This window comes from Chelonoidis abingdonii, chromosome 19 (assembly GCF_003597395.2).
Source record: "Chelonoidis abingdonii isolate Lonesome George chromosome 19, CheloAbing_2.0, whole genome shotgun sequence".
NCBI lineage: Eukaryota > Metazoa > Chordata > Testudines > Testudinidae > Chelonoidis > Chelonoidis abingdonii.
Genome location: NC_133787.1, coordinates 1,689,650 through 1,712,357, shown reverse-complemented (window position 1 = coordinate 1,712,357; position 22,708 = coordinate 1,689,650). Strand labels below are relative to the sequence as shown.

Genomic DNA, 22,708 nt, shown 5'->3' with positions numbered 1-22,708 from the left:
AGTTTTGTTTATTGCCCATGACCTGTTCACCACTTTTACTAAAAATACCCATGACTAAATCGTAGCCTTAACCATGACCTACCCATGCAAAGAACCTATCAAACAGAACTGAAATCACTCCCTACAGCATAATCAAATAGTCTTCAATCAGTGAAAGCACATTCCCAAGTCAAAGACACAAAGGAAAGCACCACAGAGCTGATTGAATTTGAGGAGTGTTGTCACAAAGACAGAGCAGCCCACAGCACAGTGTATAATTTACTATGCTATACAGAGCTCAAACTGCTTATCTGAGCTATGCACATGAGAAAGTTACTCACCTTGCAGTAACTGAGGTTCTTCGAGATTTCTGTCCCTGGGGGTGCTCCACTCCAGGTGTCGGTGCATCACAGCATCATTGATCGGAGATCTTCGGTAGCAGTGGCTGGTGGGGTCACATGCACTCAGCTGCTGTTTTGCAGTGTCTTTAAGGTCTGCCTGAGCATGCATATCCCGCACTCCACTCAGTTCCTTCTCTACTATTGTCTGATTAGTACTCCAAAGTAGAGGGGAGGAGGATGGGTAGTGGAGCACCCACAAGGACATACATCTCAAAGAACCTCAGTTACTGGAAGGTGAGTAACTTTCTTTTCTTCTTTGAGTGCTGTCCCTGTGGGTGCTCCATTCCAGGTGAATGTGAAGCAGAACCCACTATGTTTGGTGGGATTTTGAATATGCATGACGGATAATGGTAGATAGTACCACATGGCCGACTATGGTGTCTGCTGTGGTATCCCATGTGATAGCATAATGTTTGGCAAATGTGTGGTCACATGTCCACATGGCTGCCTTGCATATGTCTATAACAGGTACATTGTGGAGGAAGGCAATGGATGTTGACACTGCTGTAGTAGAATGAGTTCTAATATTCTCTGGTGGTTGAACATTCTGGATCTGATAGAAGGATCTGATGCAGTCCGAGATCCACTTGGAGAGTCTTTGCTTACAGATAGCCTCACTCTTGGATCTCTCAGTAGCAGAAACAAATAGCCACGGGGATTTACGAAATGGTTTAGTTCTGTCAAGATAGAATGCAAGAGCCCGTCGGACATCAAGGGAATGTGACGCCACTTCCTGTGGAGTCGTGTGAGGCTTGGGATGGAATACAGGTAAGTGTACTGGCTGGGGGGAGGACTCGCTCAGTGGTTTGACCACTGGCCTGCTAAACCCAGGGTTGAGAGTTCAGTTCTTGAGGGGGCCACTTAGGGATCTGGGGCAAAATCAGTACTTAGTCCTGCTAGTGAAGGCAGGGGGCTGGACTTGATGACCTTTTGGGGTCCCTTCCAGTTCTATGAGATAGGTATATCTCAATATATTTTTTTTTTATTTTTTTATGGTTAAGGTAGAAGGAAGACACCACTTTGGGGAGGAATTTGGGGTGGGATCAGATAGTAACCCTCTTTTTAAAGAAAATGGTATAGGAAGGGTAGGCCATCAGGGCACTTATTTCACCTACCCTTCTCACTAACACTATGACAACCTAGAAAGACGCTTTCATGGACATGTGGAGCAGGAATGAGGTAGCCAGGGGCTTGAAAGAAGGTTTCATAAGAGCACGGAGGACTAGATTTAGACTCCAGGAGGTTACTGGTGTATGAATCTCAGGGTAGAGATTTTGCAGACCCATGAGGAAGCATTTAATGATGGGGTGGGCGAAAAGTGAATAGCCATTTAAAGTGTCATGGAAGGTGGAAGGGCCACAAGGTGTATTCTGGCAGAACTGAGCAAAAGTCTGTCCTGTTTTAGTTTGAAGAGAGAATCTAACATGTCAGGGAGGGTTCCAGTTCAGGGTGTCAGGCATCTGTGCAAGCACCACAAGGAGAAGCATTTCCACTTTTGCAGGTAAGTCTTACAAGTGGAGTCTCTTCTACTGTGCAGGAGGATGTATTGGGGCTAATTTGTGGGACTGAAACTATGAAGGAAACACACCGTCAGATGGAGTTTCCGGAGCTGTGGATGGAAAAGCTGACTGCAGTTCTGGGAGAGCAGATCTGACCTGTCGGGGACAGTCCTTGGAGGACGGATGGACATGCGTAGCAGGTAAGGATATTATGTTTGTCTGGACCAAGCTGGGACAATAAGTGTGACCCAGGCCTTGTCCTCTGTGATCTTGCATAGAACCCTGGGAAGGTCTTCTTCCACTTTGGTCTGCAAATCCTTGAGGATACCAGATGCAGCCAGCCAGGAAGACTGGTGCATCATCACTGCAGTAGCAGTGGTGCGGGCTGCCATATCTGCCATGTCCATGGACACTTGTAGTACCATCCTAGACAACAACTGACCTTCGACAAGGACTGACTTGAAGTCCGCTCTCCTGTCCTTCGGCATATTGGAGTAAAATCAAAGAGCTTGTTGTAGTTGTCATAGTCATAGCTTGCAAGGAGGGTGCAATAGTTTGCAATTTTAAATTGTAGAGTAGAAGAGGTATAAACCTTGCAGCCCAGGAGGTCAAGGCCTTTGAGGCCCTTGTCCTGAGGAGTAGGCCAGTAGTGTGGCTGCTTTGTTCTCTGCGTTGCCGCAGAGAATTGGGTTGTGGGTGGAAAAATAAGAAATCAACATCCTTCATGGGCATGTAGTATTTACATTCAGCTTTCCTGCAAGTTGGTGGGATGGAGGCAGGGGTCTGCCAGAGAGTATCAGCTGGTTCTAAGAGAGCTTCGTTTATGGGTAGATCTTTGAAGGTGCAGAGGGCTGGAGGATTTTGAGGAGTCCATGTTGTGTTTCCTGGACTTCCTCCAAAGAAATGTCCTGGCTGAGTGCCACTCTCTTGAAAAGTTCCTGGAATTGCTTAAAGTCATCCACTTTTTGTGGAGGTGGAGGCATGAGGGCGTCCTCTGTGGCAGATGGTGAGGCAAGAGCTGGTAAATCCGGGAAGGATTCACAGCCTACCTCTTCAGGAAGAGGTTCAGGAGCTCTAGACGTTGATGGAGCTGAGGATATAGGCATAGGATGAGCTTGCGATCTGGTAGAAGGGGTGCAAGGAGGAGCAGTGGCAGGAGCTGACCACAGGTACCACTGAGGCCAGGACACTGGGCAGGAAAAGTTGGGTCTTGGGGGATAAAGTAGGGAAACTGAGACTGATTCTTATGATGCGCCATGTCTTGGGGTGTGTATGGCTCCGGTGGAGGGGGGGGACTCAAGTGGGGAGAACTCTGCCTGGTGCAGTATGTCATTCTCACTATCTGTGAAAGTAGCCAGGTCAGGTGGCAAGAGCTGCTGTTCAAGCAGTGAGGGATCCATGTCGAGGAGCAGAGGGTCAAGCTAAGGAGCCAGAGAGACATCCTGCTGATGCAGGAATTGTTGCTGATCCCTAGGCTAGCGTGCTGCAGAGCATGAAGTGTGAGCGGCAGCCTCGAGTGATCTTTGTTTCGCTTTTGTAGGAGCTGCAAGACCTCTGTGAGAGCCGCATGGGGGTCTGAATCTGCTCCAGGCTTGGCAGACAGGCTCGGTGCCAATGTTCTTGTCGGCACCAGGGTGGAATGCGCTGCCGGCACCGGGTCTATTGTCAGTGCCAGTGGGACCGGTGCTGAGGAGAGCTTCCCGCTGTGGGAAGTCGGGTCACTGCTTTTGCGCCCCGCGTGAGCTGCTGCTGAGGTGCTGGGGTGATCAGAGATGCCTGCTCTGGATGCTGTCAGCACCAAGGGTAAAGACCTTGTGGGAGATCCTTTACCCTTTTGAGTGTCTCTGACAGGAGACATTAGGGCTTCCTGCCCTTCACATGAGAGGGTGAAGCCGCGCTCCCGGTTGGTTCTGACTTGGCAGGGGAGCATGAGGGAGAGGGTTTACTGCCCTTCTCCATAGGCGGCTGCAGAGCTTTCTCCATGAGGAGCATTTTTAGCTGCAAGTCTCTGTCATGGCGAGCTCTAGTTTTTAAGTTGGTACAAAGGAGACACTTCGCACGGACGTGTGTCTCGTCGAGGCATTTAACAGAGTGAGTGCCTAATGGACTGCGGCAGAACTCCTTGCAGGACCAACATTTCTGAAAGCCTGGCAACCCCACCATAATGAAAGTATAAGCGGCCAAGGAAGTCTCAACAAGAGACTAATTTGGGGGGTAGGGGGAATTTTTTTTTTAAACTAATGAACTGTGCTAAAGGAAAGGGAGAACTGGGAAATGGCTAGCTAACTATTTCTATTTTTCTCTACTTATTTCCTAGAGTAACTAGGTAAGAGATAAGCGCTGCCCTGAGTCCCATCTTCAGCCGAGGACGGTTGAGAAGGAACTGAAAGGGGTGCGGGACGCATGCATTCAAGAAGACCCTAACGACATTGCGAGACTGCATCTGAGCGTGTGCATCCCGACCAGGCACTGCTACAGAAGATCTCCGCTCAATGGCGCCGCAACACACCATCACCTGGAGTGGAGCACCCACAAGGACCGCACTCGAAGAAAGTGACATTACAATCCTAGAAACTAATTCAAAATGACTTAGGATTCCAATAGAAGCAATTGGTGAGACACATCAAGCAGGAGAGGGGCCATATTCAAGGAAATTATTGTCTGCTCCAGTATCACGTACATGTCTTGTAAAACGACATGTCCATCAGGTATGTTCTGTAAAAACAGCGAAGAAAAGATGGTTACTCACCTTTGTAACTGTTGTTCTTCGAGATGTGTTGCTCATTATCCATTCCAGTTAGGTGTGCACGCGCTGCGTGCACGTTTGTCGGAAGACTTTTTACCCTAGCAACACTCAGCGGGTCGGCTGGGCGCCCCCGGGAGTGGCGTTGCTATGGCACCAGATATATACCCCAGCCGACCTGGCACCTTGCGTTCCTTCTTGCGCTACTGCCGACAGTGGGGAGGCGAGGGTGGTTTGGATGGATATGAGCCAACACATCAGGCGAAGACAACAGTTACAAAGTTTTGAGTAACCGTCTGTTTCTCTTCGAGTGATTTGGCTCATATCCATTCCAGTTAGGTGATTCTCAAGCTTACTTTAGGCGGAGAGAGCGGTGCGTGAGCATTTGGCAGCGTAGACAAACCGACTGAGGACAAAGGCTGCTCGTCTCGTAGACTGATTGACCTAGGCATCGGGACGAACGCAAAGGTGTGGACCAGGACCAGGCGTAGCTCGCCTCTCTCGCATGGGTACTGTGGCCAGGCAGTGGCCTGATTGAGCCGTGAGTCTGGTAGATCAATGCGCGTGAGATGCCCTGAATGGACTGAGGTCAGGTTCTATATACATAGTGCGTGATATAGCATGCTGCTTTACTCCAGAGGAGATCCTCTGGGAGGCAGAAGGGTGGTGGGTGCATACCGTTCAGCTACTGCAACAAAGAGTTGGGGGGATTTTTCAGCGAAGGTTTCGCGTCTGCTCGATTATAAAGCGGTGCCTCTACTCATCTAAGGAGACCGTAACTGCTGCTACCCGTCGAGATGAGGTCTTTGGAAGAAGACTGGAAGGAGATGTCCTGGTTGGTATGAAGGCCGACACTACCTTAGGGGGAACGCCGGATGACGGGTCGCAACTGTACCTGTCTGCTGAAAGACAGTATACGGTGGTCCACTTTAAGTGCGCGACGTTCAAGACCCGTCTGGCTGATGTAATGGCCCACTGGAAAGACTGTCTTCCAGGACAGGTTACAGGAGCAAGTTGCAACGGCTCGGAATGGCGGTGCATAAGTCCGTAGACTCAGGTTGAGGTCCCAGGTGGGGGCAGCGGTGTACGGAGGGGTAGAGAGCTCCAGGCCCTTAAGAATCTAGAACTAAGGGTGGAAAACACGGAGTGGCCACTCTTCTCGCTGGATGGAATGTGGAGATAGCTGCCAAGTGCACCCTCAAAGGAAGATATCGCCAGGCCATGTGCTAAGGACCAAGAGTGTCAAACAGTGGGGATTGAGACCTCAGAAGGAGTGCATTCTGGCGTTCACACCAGCAGGGAGAACGTTTCCACTTGGCAGGTATGTTGACCAAGTGAAGGCTTTCTGCTACTTAGGATATATGTTTGATACCGGAGTGAAGCAGGCATAACTCCAATCTGTTTAGCACGCGGGCCATGCCGTGAGTGAAGGCCTGCCAAGGGGTTCGGGTGTGCGAAGATGGCTATGTCCTGTTATGAGGTCCTGTTGGGAGAGTGAGGGGTCTTCAGACTCAGACTCATAGTAAGAGGGATTAATATGATCATTCTAGTCTGACCTCCTGCACAACAGGCCACAGACCTACCATCCATTCTGTAAACACCTAACCCATGACTGAGGTTATTGAAGTCCTCAAAATTGTGCGTTTTAGACCTCAAACTGCAGAGAATCCACCAGCAAGTTGATCATGCCCCGCTGCAGAGGAAGGCGAAAAAAACCTCCAGGGCCTCTGCCAAATTCCACCCTGGAGAAATTCCTTCCACCCCAAATATGACCATCAGCAAACCTGAGCATGTGGGCAGACCCACCAGCCAGCCCCAGGAAAGAATTCTCTGCAGTAACTCAAATCCATCCCATCCAACACCCCCTCACAGACCAGTGAGCAGACTTATCTGCTGATATTCAGATCAGCTGCCCAAATTAAAACTATCCCATCATATCATCCCTCATATACTTATCAGCTTAATCTAAAGCCAGATAAGTCTTTTGCTCCCCACTACTCCCTTGGAGTGTATACAAGAACTCTCCTAATGTTAGGAAACTTCATCTAATTTCAAGTCTAAACTCCTATATCCAGTTGTACCAGTTTGTCCTGTTGCCTACATTATACTAAGCTTAAATATTCCTCTCCCTCCCACGTTAAATCCCCTGATTATTTATATAGAGCAAGCATATCCCCCGGGCTTCTTTTGGCCGGCTAAACAAGCCAAGCTCTTGAGTCTTCTTTCATAAGGCAGGTTTCCATCCTCTGATCATTCCTAGTAGCCCGTCTCTGAACCTGTTCCAGTTTGAATTATCCTTCTTAACAGGACCCAAACTGCACACAATTTCCAGGTGGGGTCTCACCGCCTATATATACGGTACAACACCTCCTAATCCTTGCTGGAATACCTCGCCTGATGCACCCAAAACCGCATTTTGCTTTTTAACGGCCATATCAGCATTGTCGCTCATGACATCCTGCTATCAACCAATACCCCAAGGTCCTTCTTCCCTCCTCGTTTGCTTCCAACTGATGCGTCCCCAACGTATATCTAAAATTCTTATTATTAATCCTAGTGCTGACCTTGCACTTTCACTATAATTTTTCATCCTATACATTACTCCAGTTTACAAGGTGGTCCAGACTTCCTGTATCAGTATCCCGTCTTTTCTGTGTTAGCAATACCCCCAGTATTTTTTTCTATCTTCTTCTCTTCTTATATATTAATATAAATAATGTCGTCCCAAAACCGGAATCCTTGGACTCCAAGTAAACCTCTTCCAGGCCTGAACAGTTCCACCTCAGTACGACCCGCTGGAGTCTTCCCCTTTAACCCAGGTTCCTTATCCACCTTACAACTTTCATTTTATTCTATACCCCATCTTTTCCAATTTAACTAAAGCAGTTCCCATGTGGAACCCTGTCAAAATGCGCTTACTGACATCGAGTTAATAGATCTACCGCATTTCCTTTGTTAAGTAATCTTGTCACCTCTCAAAGACGGATCAGTTGTTTGGCACGATCTACCTTTAGTAAATCATGTTGCAAATTCGTCCCAATTTACCATTGACTCAATGTCCTTACTACTCTCTTCCTTCAAAATTTTTTTAGACTTAATACTAGACGTCAAGCTAACAGGCCTATAGTACCCGGATCCGTTTTTTTCCCTTTCTTAAAAATAGGGAACGACGTTAGCTTCTCCAGTCGTACGGTACAACCCCTGAGTTTACCGATGTATTAAAAATTCTCGCTAACGGGCTCGCAATTTCAGCACCAGTTCCTTTAAATATCTGGATGGAGATTTCCGGGCCCTCTTGATTTTATCCCATTAACTGTGTCCCAAGGTTCTGCCTCTACCTCAGTGCGGTAATATCCACTCCATTCCTCATTTCCTGTTTCCATCCCTCATCATCCCTAAAAACTCCTCACTAGTCTTATTAAAGACTGAGGCAGAGTATTATTTAGATTTGGCCATGCCTGGAGTATCCTTAACCCATTTCCATCGTCAGTGCTATAGCGGCCCCACTTCTCTTTCTTTGTTTTCTTCTTATTTATGTGCTATAGAACCTTTTACTATTGGTTTTATTTCCCTTTGCAATGTCCAGTTTACATGGCTTTTAGCCTTCCACTTTATCCCTACATGGTCTGACCTCACTGAGGTACTCCTTGCTAATCCCCCGCCTTTCTTCCATCCCTGTAAGCTTTCTGCTTTCCTAGATCCCCTCTTGAGATGCTTGCTCGAGCCAGCCTGCCTACAACTCCTGCCATGTTTTTTTCCCCCTGCTTGGGATGCAGGCTTCCAACAGTTTCTGCAGCTTCACTTAAAGTAATTCCAGGCCCTCCTTCGCATTTAAATCCACAAAGTTCCTCTTGTTCCAATCCACTTCCCTAACTAAATTCCTTAACTCTTTAAATTAGCCCTGAAAGTCAAAACCTAATCCCCACAGATCTCGTTGTTTATCCTTCCATCTAGTTTGAACTGACAGCTCATGATCACTCGAACCAGGTTGATCCCCTACCACCATTTCTTCTACGAGTCTCATGTTCACCAAAACCAAATCTAAAATGGCATCCCCTCTGTCGGTACTTAACTACTTGGTGAAGACTCCAGTCCGCTATTCACATCCAGAAAAAATCTGACCTATGTATGCTTGCAAGCACTTGTCCCAGTCATATCGGGAAGTTGAAGTCCCATGATCACCATTTCCCCTTAGTGTTTACTTCATTAAGACATTAAGAGGTCATCTACTCCATATCCAAATCAGATTTCCGGCGAGTCTGTAGCACACCCCAAGCACTATCTCAGGGGAGGCTCTAGTAGTTTTTTACCAGTGTGATTTTTCCTGACCGACTCTGTCTTATCCATTCCATCACTTATTTCATTACAGTTACCTCATCATTTGATGTACAATGCTACTCCACCACTTTGCCTTTCTTCCTGTCTTTTCTAAAACAGCACATGAGCCTTCAATACCTGTACTCAGTCATGAGTACTACTTCCACCATGTTCCTGTTTATCCTATTAATATCGGTTTCACTTCCTGCACCAGTAGCTCCAGTTCCTCCATTTGTTTCCCTAGGCTCCGCGAGAGTGTACAGACTTTTATTTTGGCGTTTGCGTCAGTGCATCTTTCCCCTTTGTGACAGACATTCTGACACCCAGATACCTGTTAGTCTTAGTCTACCGCTTTTCCTCCTTGGGGTCAATTCTCGGTCACAAGCGTATCCCCCTTCACTTGTTTACTTCCCTCTCCAGGTTTTATTTGGCGTGGAAGATCTCTGGACATCTCCCAACCAATTTCTCCCCCCAACTTTCCTAGTTTAAAGCTCTCTTAATGCGGTTGGCAACCCTCATCCTAGAAGTCTACTTCTCCTTACTTAGGTGAAGTCATCCAAGAGACAGTCGTCTGTCCGTAAATGCTTTCCCAATGATCTGTACATCCAAAGCCCTACTTATACACCACTGCCTGAGCCATTGTTAATCGTCATAATTTGTCACTCCTTCGTTGCCTTCTCTAGAACGGCAGAATCCCACTGAAGATCACCTGAGCCTCATTTCCTTGAGGTCTTCCCAGTCTGCATACTCCTCCCTTGATACAGTCCAGCAAGTAACTAGCCGTATCATTTTCGTTCCACATGAGACAATCAACGGATTCTTTTCTCTCCCGCTCCCGCTGAGGTCCTTTTCAGCCTCAGGTCCACATCCTGGTATCTTAGCACCGGCAGACAGCACACCCTTTCTGTTTCCCGATCAGCTCTAGTTACAGCCTGTCCATTTCTTCTCATTAAGAGTCTCCAATCCGTGACCTTCCTTTGCCTGGTGACAGTGTATTCTCCGTCTATCCCTGCACCTGCTGGGCGCAATCCTCTCGATTCTATTCGCCCTGCATCCTCCTGGGCTCATACTAGTGTTGCCTCCATTGACTCCTCCCCTCCTTCTGCAGGGTACTAGCTGTCGTCTCTTTTTCTGCCTCTCTCCTCCCGCGAGCACCTGTGTGCTCCATCTTCATTTTCAACTCGCAAACCTGTTCATGAGTTCTATTCTCTGTCACGGCCGTCTTTTCCTCTGCCTCGTTCCCTAGTCACATGCTATCCCCGTTCCACTTTCCTCACCAGCATCTCTCCTCAGAAATTCTTTTGGTTCTGCTTCCATGCATGTCTGAGCTTATTCCCTGTTGCTCATCACGTCTTGTGTTCCATCATCTGTCAAACCCCCTTCTAAACTCAGCCAGTTTCCACCTGTCTCCAGTCCTCTTATTTTTCTTTCCAGAGCCTCTATTCATGGCGGCACTTCATCAGACAAAACTCCTTTCCGGTGCCCCCTCCAGACCCTTACATGCCACAGCTCACATCCGTCATCCTCAATGTGTCTCTCACTGCTGCCTCTGCTCACTCATGGCTTCCACTCTATGCCTGGCAGTCCACGCCACCAACCGCTCACAGGCCCCAACAAGCACTGGCTGCCCCCTCGCCTTATCTGGCTTGTTGGTTTCCCACCTTAGTCTCCCCTGCACTCCCCTGAAAACTCCACTGAAACTTCCCCTGTTAGCAAGCTCTGTTGCTGCGTCCTGCTGCCGTGCAGCGTCTGAAGAGGGACTGGTTGGAGGTGGGAAGGTGGGTTAAAACAAATTGGAGGGTGGTATCCTTTTTACCGGCGTAGGATCTAGAGGGCTGAGGTCAATTGGGACCCACCGCCAGGAGGAAGTGGGAGAAGTGGTTGGAGAAGGGAGGAGAAGGATCCTGTCCTGAAACTGGTACGCTGTCCTCGAGTGTACCTTCAAAAGGCAGACTTAGGTCCTGGTGGTGGTTTTGAGGGGGTGTGGTTTTGACCCCCTTGGGGCCCGGACTTGCGTCTACGGCCACCCAGCCTGCGCCGTCTGCTGAAGTCTTGCCTGTGCCTGGGCATAAAGTACGGGCGGCGAGCCTGGGGATGGACAGGTCTGCGTTGGGTCACGGGTGTATGTCTGCCTAAAGAGCGCATGATGACCCTGTTGTCTTTTATGCTCTGTAGCCTGGGGTTGGTCTTTTCCGAGAACAGACCCTTGCCATCAAAAGGTAAGTCCTGGATGGTATATTGCAGCTCGGGTGCGAGGTTGGAGACCTGTAGCCATGAGATGCGTCTCATGGTGATACCAGAGGCCAGAGTTCTGGCTTCCGAGTCGGACTCATCTAGAGAAGCCTGGAGGGAGGTTCTGGCCACCTTTTTCCCTTCTTCTAGGAATGCAGTGAATTCCTGGCGGGAGTCCGGGGGGAGTAGTTCTGTAAATCTACCCACCTCCGCCCAGGTGTTGTAATTATAACGGCTCAGTAGAGCCTGCTGATTTGCCACTCGGAGCTGTAGGGCGCCTGCCGAATACACCTTGCGGCCGAGTAGGTCTATACGCCTAGCCTCCTTTGACTTAGGGGCTGGCGCCAGTTGGCCATGGCGTTCTCTCTTGTTGACCGATTGGACAACTAGTGAGGAGGGAGGACATACAGATACTCATACCCCCGAGAGGGTACCATGTATTTCCGCTCGACTCCCTTTGCCGTAGGGTGAATGGAGGCTGGGGACTGCCATAAGGTGTCGGCAGTGGCCTGGATGGTCCTGATAAAAGGTAAATCCACTTGAAGACTGATATTGAGAGCTACCCTCCTAAGAAGGTCTTGATGGGCTCTTAGGGCTATTGGAGGTGGCCCCGAGGAGGAAGTCCTTGCTACTGCCTCATCTGGAGAGGAAGATGATGAAACACCAGGGAGGAGCGGGTCCTGTATAACCTCTTGCCCATGCACCGGTTCCTGCTCCAGCAGCACCGGGGAACCCGGTGGGTGGACCATTGGCTCCTCTGTCCGGATGGAAGGGAACGGCTAACTGTGGCCTCTGGTGCTCGATGCTCTGAGGAAGCGGAGTAGGCCTGAACTAGCGGAGCACCTTGGGCCTGATGGTACGCCCAAGGTGTCCAAAAGGACCACTGGTGAGGTCCTGGGTCCTGAGACAGGACCTCTTGAAAGACTCCGGTAGGCACATCCGCATCGCGATCTTGGTCATAGTAACTGTCCGCGTGGGAGGACACCGACGTATGTCTGGATGGCCATGGAGGAGCGGAGAAGCCTTGTGCTGAAGTTCCCACAGACCTCGCTTCCCTCCTTATCGGGGACTGGTGCCGGGACTCATATCGGTACTGGGATCGAGATCGGGACCTGCGACCAGATCGGTGCCAGGAGGTCGACCAAGATCTCGAATCCCTGCGGCGTGAATGGCTTCGGGAGGCACGGTGCCTGGATTGGTGCCGAGAACTGGAGCGGTGCCGTGGGTAGTGAGTCGGAGAATGGGAGTCCAACTGGTGCCGCGAGTCTGACCGGTGCCATGTAGGAGAACGGTGCCGGGACTGCGAGCGGCGTCGAGAACTGGAGCGTCATCTTGACATGGAGCGTCCGCAGGACCGCCATCTTGAGCGGTGCCAGTCCGCTCCACCGACAGACAGTGGTCTAATCAGGATCGGCTTGCCTATAGATTGGATTACCTGCACCGGCGGTGCCGGGGGTAGAGGCAGTGCCGAGTCTGTCAAGGCGATTAGATCTCTCACCGCTGAAAACGCCTCTGGCGTGGACGGCATGGTGAGCTCTCCCGTGGTACGCGCCGGGGAGCTAACAGGCCCTGGACTCGACGGCCCTTGTGGGACCGGAATCGACGGTGCCGATTTAGTCTGCGCCGGGCGATCCAACCTATGCGTACTCTCTGGCTGTGGTGCGGGCGGTGCCAACGCAGCAGGAGTCTTGGCCTTCCTCAACCTCGGGGATAGGGATCGTCGTGGAGCCGACTTCGGTGCCGGCGACGTTCGATGCCGAGAGTCTTTAGGCGTACCGGTGATGTCTGGCGCCGCGGAGGCACTTCTGCTCACCGACTGACCAGCGCTCGGTGCCGAAGGTGGAGGGGTGAGAGCCGCCTCCATGAGGAGCTGTTTCAGTCTGATGTCCCACTCCTTTTTTCTTCGTGGCTTGAAAGCCTTGCAAATGGAGCACTTAGCTGTCAAGTGTGATTCCCTGACGCACTTAAAACAGGAGTCGTGCGGATCTCCTGTCGGCATCGGCCTATGGCAGGCCGAGCACGGTTTGAAACCCAGTGAGCCGGGCATGGGCTCCAGCACTGAATGAGGGAAGGGCTACTCCCCAAACCCCGCTAACTATTACTAAACTATACTATTAAGTAAGAACGTATAACTCCTCTCTCTCTATATATATATATATACACACACACACACACACACACCAGAATGTATAACTATATACACGATAACAAACGAGAAACTAAAGTAGCTAGGGAAGTGGAGTCAGCTAAGCCGCACTCCACGTGTTCCATGACCGACATGGGCGGTAAGAAGGAACTGAAGGTGGCCGGTTCGGCTGGGGTATATATCCGGTGCCATAGCGCGCCACTCCAGGGGGCGCCCAGCCCAACCCGCCGAGCGTTGCTAGGGTAAAAGTCTTCCGGACGACGGCATTGTAGCGCGCGCTACTCCAACTGGAATGGATATGAGCAATCACTCGACAGAAGAACCTGTGGCACCTTTACGACTAACAGACGTTTTGGAGCATGAGATTTCGTGGGTGAATACCCACTTCGTCAGATGCATGTAGTGGAAATTTCCAGGGGCAGGAGACATGCGGGTGCCCATAGTGGTGCCACTGATCTGGATGATATATATGTTCACCAAATTTTGAAATAGTTGTTGTGAGAAGATAAAGACACAGAGCTCGGCAGCCAGTTGTGCCTGTGCATCATCAGGGATACTGTTCCTGACAGCTTGTATCCATCTGTGTGTGGGATGTTTGTGTAAGAGCCTCTACATCCATGGTGGCTAGGACATGTTATTCTGGAGGTCATTCAATTCATTGTATGCTACACTGATGACATCATCATCGACCATGGGAAGGAGACAAATCAGACATTAGGAATGGGCAATATACAAAACCTGTAGGAAACACTTCCAACCTCCCTGGCCACACTATAGCAGACCTTAAACGGTGGCCATCCTGCAGCAAAAAAACTTCAGGACCAGACTCAAAGAGAAACTGCTGAGCTTCAGCTTCATCGCAAATTGACCCATCAGCTCAGGATTTAAACAAGACTGGTGAATGGCTTGCCAACTACAAAACCAGTTTCTCCTCTCTTGGTTTCACATCTCAACTGCTAGAACAGGGCCTCATCCTCCCCTGATTGAACTAACCTCATTATCTCTAGCTTGCTCACATATATATACCTGCCCCTGGAAATATTCCACTACATGCAATGACGAAGTGGTATCACCCTGAAAGCTCATGCTTCAAAAACGTCTGTTAATCTATAAGGTGCAACAGAGATACTTTGCTGCTTTACAGATCAGACTAAAACGGCTACCCTGATACAAGTGTATTCTGTCTCCTTTCACACAGCAATTATCAGCCTGGTCTCATTTAAAAAAAAAATGCACGGCTGAGTAAGCAAAAACATTTCATTCTATTTGAATACTTTTGGAAACTCTGCTAAAATCAGCAGGTTTAATGAGAGGCAGTGGGCACATCTTCCACTCAGCGATATCTACCTTTAAATCAACAGCCTTCCAAATACCCTCTGCAAGTACTAATGTTTGCTAGTGAGTGATCTTTAAAAAAACTAAGTCTTATCGGTATGGGCATCTCTTGCAGACATTTCAAGCCCTATTAATCCCACACATTTGGTTCTGAGATAGGAATTCTATATCAGAAGACATGAATAACCTGGAGTAGGGGTAGGGTCCAGAGTGACTAGACAAATTGAAGGACTGAGGCAAAGAAATCTGATGAGGTCAACAGGACAAGTGCAGAGTCCTGCACTTAGGACAGAAATCCACACCACTGCTACAGGTACCAAGACTGAAGCAGCAGTTCTGCAGAAAAGGACCTGGGGATTAGAGTGGATGAGAAGCTGGATATGAGTCAACAGTTTGCCCTTGTTGCCAAGAAGACTAATGGCATATTGGGCTGCATTAGTAGGAGCACTGCCAGCAGATTGAGGAAAGTGATTAGTCTCCTCTATTTGGCACTGGTGAGGCAACATCTGGAGTACTGCATCCAGTTTTGGACCCCCCACTACAGAAAGGATGTGGAAAAATTGGAGAGTCCAGCAGAGGTCAACACAAATGATCAGGGGGCTGGGACACATGATTTACGAGGAGAGGCTGACAGAACTGGGCTTGTTTAGTCTTCAGAAGAGAAGAATGAGGGGGGATTTGATAGCAGCCTTCAACTACCTGAAGGGGGGTTCCAAAGAGGATGGGACTTGGGTGTTCTCAGTGGTAGCAGATGACAGAACAAGGAGCAATGATCTCAAGTTGCAGTGGGGGCGATCTAGGTTGGATATTAGGAAATACTATTTCACTAGAAGGGTGGTGAATCACTGGAATGGGTTACCTAGGGAGGTGGTGGAATCTCCATCCTCAGAGGTTTTTAAGGCCCAGCTTGACAAAGCCCTGGCTGGGATGATTTACTCAGTGTTGGTCCTGCCTTGAGCAGGGGGTTGGATTAGATACCTCCTGAGGTCTCTTCCAAACCTAATATTCTATGGTTCTATAACCTCAGTGCCCTACAGAGAATCACTGTTGAGCAACAACTGGTTATGCACAGAGATTCAGACATCTATTTTTTATTATGGCAATAAAACTTTAAGCCTCCTCTAGGTGCAACCAAGATATGTTTCACAGCTAATTCAGATTTCTGTCACATGTTAAACTCAAAACCTGAGCTACACAACAGATGCTTAGGAGCATTTAATAGCCCACAGGCTGCAACAACTAATCCTGTCAATGGGGGAAACAATGAAATTTTGCATGAACCAAATTAAGAGAGAATACAAAAAAGTTTAGAGTGCTAAAAACACTGCCCTCTGTTTCCAGGAAAAATACTATAGGAAAACTCATCAGCAGGACAAGTGGAAAATTTTAACTGTGGGGAAAATTGCATGGATTCCATCATTCCAGGGTCTTTTTAGCAATGTTTGCTGTATTCCTCAGAATCCAAGTTATTGTTTAAAAAAATGGGTGGAGTCCACATTTTTCTTCCGTTGAAAAGAAAAAGCATCTCATACAAACTGCTGCCCTGCTACTGTGTTTACTCATCTTCCAAAACAAAGAGTCCAAATCAGCAATCTGCAGCAGCTGCCAAGCATGGTCTGTGCCCCCTCACTTCAATCATCCCAACAAGATATCAATACAGAGCCTACTAGGGAACAATGAACTAACACCATGGTGAGGCACCATGGTGGAGTGAATAGAGCACAATTACGTGAATCAGAAGACCTGGATTCTAATACCAGCCCTGCCACTGGCTTACTGTTCAAGTTGTCAATGCAGAAATCTAGACACCAAGGAAATGTGGGGGGAGAGTGAAGCTGAAGCAGAATGAGTGGATTTTGCCACAGAATCTAGGGTCAGTTTACTGTGGAGTAAATGGGGTCTTGACTGCAAGACAGAAAGCCAAATTATAATGCATTAAAAAGGTGTTGTGTAGATGGGACCTAAATCCCTTGTAACCAGACCAAAATCCTAGAGAGTCCATCATGCTAACGAGGTTATAGGACTATGGCTAAGTCCTGTCTCTACTACACCTTTTCTCTGTGATGCAACAGCCCCCGGATTCTGTTATAGCTGTAGTATAGACAGGGCCTCAGCTACAGTGACACATTAAAAGTGATCACTAGGACTGTGGAAAGTATCCAAACTGTGGTTTTCAAATTACATTGTGAGGATTTTGTGAACATGGTCCAATTTCATGAATAACATGCAACATTTTCTGGGTTTCTTTCCTTTATTTTGAAGGATCATTTGAGTGTCACATAGACTTATTTCCATTCAGATGGCCTTGTTATGAGAAAGATCCTCAACATTTAATTTGTATGGCAATTAAATCTTGCATTAGCACAAGCACAAACTTGGGGGAAGGGAGGATTCCATGTGTTTTGATGCAAAACTATCACATTAATGAAAGTCATAGAAAAGCTGGGCCTTGCAGGCACAAATTCAACTGAAATGAAACTGCAAAATTGCTTATTTTATTTTAAAATTTCACAAGGGCTTAACTCTGCCCATCAGTAACCCTAGCAAGTCTAGGTTCCTCTGCTTATCAGGGAATACAGACAGAATGAACTCAGGGCTTTATTCTACAAACATTTAATGCTTATGGAGATAATACTTAGTCCTGCCATGAGTGCAGGGGACTGGACTAGATGACCTCTCGAGGTCCCTTCCAGTCCTATGACTCTATGATGACGTTTATGTAACTTTACTCATGACAGCAGGCTGACCTCAGTGGGACTATTCACATGCATGAAGCTATGGGCCAAAACTACTACAGAAGAGGTGGGCAAACTATGGCCTGAGGGACCGTCCTGCCCAGCCCCCGAGCTCCTGGACGGGGAGGCTAGCCCCTGGCCCCTCCCCTGCAGCCACGCCACCATGCGGGTTGCGCTCTGGGCAGCAGGGTTGCGCACTCCAGCCGAGCAGCGTGGCAGCATGTTTGGCTCCAGCCAGGTGGCGTGGCTTCCAGACATGCTGTTCTGAGCGGCTTCGTAAGGGGGCCAGGAGGTTGAATAAAGGGCAGGGGTTCCCAGTGGAAGTCAGGGAACAGGGAGCAGTTGGATGGGGCAGAGGTTCTGGGGGCAGTTGGGAGACAGAGGGAGGGGGTTGGATAAAAGCATGGGAGTCCCGGGGGGGCCTGTCAGGGGGTGGATAGGGATCAAGGGAACAGGGGGTGGGTTGGATAGGCATGGGGTCCCGGGGGGCCTGTCAAGGGATAAGGGTGTGGATGGGGTCAGAGCAGAGCAGTCACGGGACTGGGACCAGGGGGTTAAGGGTGGGGGTCCGGAAGGGTGTTGGGACACGAGCAGTGGAAGTGATGGAGTCAGGTTTAATTAGGGGCCGAGAAAGGGGAGGTCCAGCTGTTTGGGGAGCACACCTCCTACCTATGCCCTCCAGTGCAGTTTACCACCCAAGTGGCCACGGCAAAACAGTTGCCCCACTCCTACTACAGGATTGAGGCATAGGGTTTGTCTACACAACAGTCAAATACCTTAGAGCACCTTGTGGACAATCCTAATGCAGTAGAAAGCCTTATAAACCACATACCGAGGTTGCAACAGGTTAGTCTAAAATGGTGCAAATTTGTGCAGAGCAGCCTGAATCTATATCGTCCAGCCCCTTTAATATACACACACAATAAATGAACATTGCCCTCTTCAACTCAATTAATTACATCATCTAGACCTCACCCTGGACTCGCCCTTAAAGTCAAGATTGCGAAGGTTGCAAACGACTCCTGGGCATTTAATAGTGAAGAAATATCTACCAGAATTCTACAGAGGATCAAGGACCCACATATGGTGCATTTAAGCCAGGTTCGCGACTTGAGCTCACAGAGATCGCGCAGCGCTAAAAATTCCTGTATAATGACATCAGGCTTGGCGGAACCAAGCCTGGACCCTCCATTTACAGGTCAAACGAAAACTACACATAATTTTCACTCACCAGCCCGAAACAAGCACTGTTAAGACAAAAACAAAGCAGCAGCTCCCTTGTTATGTTGAGTCATAAGAACCTGTAAATAAACTGAGAGAAGGCCAGCAAGACATCAGGAATGGCATGAGGAAAGTTTACTGGAAAGAAAGAAAACTCAGTAGTTGAAAACTAAATTTGTTACTTTCTTGCTCAATAGAGCATTAGGCTTTCCAGAATGCCTATACAAGTTCCAACGGTAAGTAGCAGCTAAAATATAGAATTCCCTGGACTGTGAAAAGGCAAAGCAATGGTTTGACTAGTCCATCACTGATGTGCAGCGTTACAGCTCTGATTGCGGAGAAATAAGATAGGAAAATCGCAACAAAATACGTGTGCGCAGTCCATATAGTTCTGAGGTTGTTCAAGTATGCTTAATAAAGAGAAAATCAAAACTCTACTGCCCTGTTCCAGAAGACTATATCCTTCCATCCTTAGCTTGGAGAGGTGGATGCAACGGATGTGCCCACAAGTCACCACACAACCAAGATTACCCACCATCTGCCTGACTGGCAGCGAAATGTGCGGGGAGCCTCTTTGCGCAGATTGATGTCATTTGATCGGCGAACAATGACGAAGTCTTTACTTCTCACAGCTTACTCGCGGCTGTACCGCCAACTCAGACACTGACAGTTAACCGAAGAAACAAATCCATCAAGGGTGTCAAGTCAGCTTCCGTGAGACACCCACCTCTACACACGTTAACTAGCCAACTGCCAATCATCTTACGAAGCAAAACAACAGGAGTATCTATACCACTATCAAAACAGTGTTCTCAACTTTGTATTGTTCTGATGCACCCGCCACAATAAAACAACTTCAAATATATAAACCATTAAAAATGCTAGAGCAAGCAAGGTTGGATGGACTGACAGCTTGCGACTCCCCGGTAATAACCTCGACCCCTCTAGGTATCGACCCCACTTTGGAGAACCTCTGTCATAGAATCTGCAAGCTGTTCTGAACTCAGAAGTAAAGTAAGGAAGGGTGGTTGACTGCACATGTAAAACATCATGTGCGATAAAGGGTACTTGAAAGCCTCTATAAGCTGCAAACTTGGTAACAATTAAAATCGATGCGATGAAAAACAGACAAAACAGCCTGTGCCGACTTGAGATTTCAAAAGAACAGCCTTGCTACTAAAGGAACTAGAACAGATCAAAGAGACTATGAGACAGAGAGTTTCTTCTTTAATCCTGTAATATGCTATAAGTCATAATAGAAGAAAACAAAGATAAAGTTGAACCATTACACAGGACTCTTGTCTCCAAGACAAGCTTGTACTAAGAGTGGAAAGATCATGTGAAGAGACAGAAAAGATGCCAATGTGAGTGGAGAGGGTAGGGAAGGAAACAGAGGAAGTCAAAGTGCATGAAGGACGGTAGAGAAATATTTAAACTGGCTTCTGAAATTAAATGGCAATACGTGAAGTTTGAGAATGAAGTGATATGTTCATCCTTTATTTGAATGGAGAGGCACATCCTGCACGTACTAGAATCCAGACAGCTTTGACTTAGAGGCTGTACAGTTGCTTCATAATGATGCTAGTTTTATCATAGATGCTGCTGGAGGCTCCTTGCTGTACAGTTGGCATTGCTCAGCCTGATACACTGTCTAGTCCCACTGCTATGATCCACATCCTGGTAGAGCTCACCAGTTATAACACAACATTTCTCTCTTCAGTTTACCCCAAACCAGTGTTCCCTCTATTTTTTCCCATCCATATGCAGAATGAATTTTGTTATGTACACCAATATGGAAGCAATGCATGACACATCACTTCCATATTGGTGCACATAACAAAATTCATTTGCTGGGGTGGGGCCAAGGGGTTTGGAGTGCAGGAGGGGGCTCAGGGCTGAGACAGAGGATTGGGGTTTGAGAGGGTGAGGGCTCTGGTTGGGGGTGCAGGCTCAGGGGAGGACTGGGGATGAGGGATCTGGGGGTGCAGTGGGCTCCCCGGGGCTAAAGTGGGGAGAGAGGACTTCCCCCAGCTCTCCCCCCGACAGCAGCATCTGGGCTGGGGGGAGGAGTGCCTATCTCCTGGCCACAGCAGGTCAGACCTGAGCCGGGGCTGAGAGAGGGGCACCTGTCCCACAGCCACGGCAGGTTCGGGGCTGGGCTGGCTCAGGACCAGGGCACCTGTCCCCCGTCCATGACAGGTCGGGGGGGGGGGGGCGCCGCAGCAGGTTTGGGGCTTGGGGAGAAGCATCTCTCCCCACTGCAGCCCTGAACACCTGCACGGCGTTTAATAGGCAGCTGTGAGGCCACGCAGCTTAAAGGGAACTTAAACTCCAGCCTGTATTTAGTAATAATCTCTGGTTCTTATTATACTGCAATCGTAGTTTATGTGCAATACCACCCCCACAACTCAGTGTTGACACAGCAGAGCAACTGATGCAGAAAAACAGGCAGTGACATACTATTTCTTGGTTACAGGTCTTTAGTAGGAGAAAAGGAAACAGGGACCAGCACTTAACAGCAGTAACTTGCACACAGGAAACTATGTTTACAAAGTTAGCTTTTTAATATCACCATGACTGGTGCACATTCACTGTATGAACAAAAAGTGAAGGTAACTGTCCCTGAGCTTACAATCTCATTTTAGATGTGTCCAACAAGGGTGGAATCCAATGGAGTTTGAATTTTAAAGGGAGTTGGGCACCTACCTTAGATTTCTTTAAAGACCCAGCCATTATTCCCTCACGATCATGAGCATCATGCCAGAAATCACAAAAATATAGGGCTAAAAGGAACCTGAAGAGGTCATCAAGTCCATCTCCCTGTGCCCAGGCAGAATTTAATTCAGGTAGATCACCCTTTCCACATTTGTCTAACCTGTTCTTCAAATCTCCAATGAGAGCGATTCCACAAACTCCCTAGATAACTTGTTCCAATGCTTAACTATCCTTATAGTTAAAAAAAAACCCTTTTCCCTAATACTTAACCTAAATCTCTCTTGCTGCAAACTACACTAATGACTTCTTGTCCCACACATGGAGATCAATTCATAGAACAACAGATTATTAGGGTTGGAAGGGACCTCAGGTGTTCACCTAGTCCCACCCCCCTGCCACCATCCTCTATACGACAGCCCTTAACGTAGCTAAACCTGTTATGGGTCCCTGCCTTTGCACCGCGACACTAACATACCCAGCTCTTCCACCCTTTCCTCCCAGGTCACGTTTTCTAAACGGTTCCTTCCACTGCGCACTCCCGCCGCTCTGTCCACACCTGTCTCAGCGGGGGCGCAGAGCCGGCCACACCGGCGCCGACAAGCGCTGCCCGCCCCCCAGGTCACACCCCTGTAAATGACATTGGCCTTTTCCATCGCAAGAGCTTTGGGGGCGCCTGGCATGGCGGTTTTGACGCGCTCGTAAGGCCCGCCCCCCCCGCATTTAAGAGCAAGTCGACAACCCCCGACCCCTACCCCCCGACTGCACGCGGGCGCGCAGCTCCGCCCTGCGCACCGCCCCCCAGCAACGTCGGCCCCCAACTAGGCCAACGAAGCCACGTGGACGCGGCGGGGAGGGTGGGGTGAGGAGAAGGAGCCCGCGATGGCTCCTGATTGCATTGTCCGCGCCGTGACGCACGCGCAGGGGCTGTGCTAGCTTGCAGTGTGGGGTGGAGCCGTAAAGTGACTGCGGGAGGTCGTGCGCGGGCAGAGCCGGGGCAGTTAGACTTGCAACGACCCCCTTCCCCCCCCCCGCCTCAAGAGGTCACCCAGGCCCCGCCCGGGGCTCGGTCCGTGTCCCGGAGGCCCATGGCTCCCGGCCTGCATGGCGCTGGTGCATGTGGGCACCGGGCCGGAGCGAGGGCTTGTTGACGTTCGCGGCGGCTCGAGCTGCAGGGCGGCGGGCGTGAATCCAGAACTACGGTCGGAGCGAACAGCGATCCTCGGCCCGCTGGGGAATGGATCTGGAAATCACTTGGTGAAGCCTCGATGGTAACGCGCAGTGCCGAAGAAGCCGCCCTTGGGGAAGGCTGAGGAATTCCGGCCCTCCGCCGCGACGCGGGCGGCCGAGCCAGTCCTGGACGCTGCTACAGGCAGCTCCCGGCTGCT

General features: G+C 49.1%; 1 protein-coding gene across 2 annotated transcripts in view; it reads right to left on the bottom strand.

Annotated features, from left to right (window-relative positions):
• Window positions 1-22,708, bottom strand: part of PDPR (pyruvate dehydrogenase phosphatase regulatory subunit) — a 77,119-nt gene that overhangs the window by 48,158 nt on the left and 6,253 nt on the right. Inside the window, exon 1 of one of the 2 annotated variants that reach the window (XM_032770334.2) lies at window positions 321-1,363. The exons of the other annotated variant lie outside the window; for it this stretch is intronic. The gene's annotated coding sequence lies outside the window, so the exon portion shown is untranslated. Of the gene's footprint in view, window positions 1-320; window positions 1,364-22,708 lie in introns of those variants that run through there. 2 annotated transcript variants of the gene reach the window in all.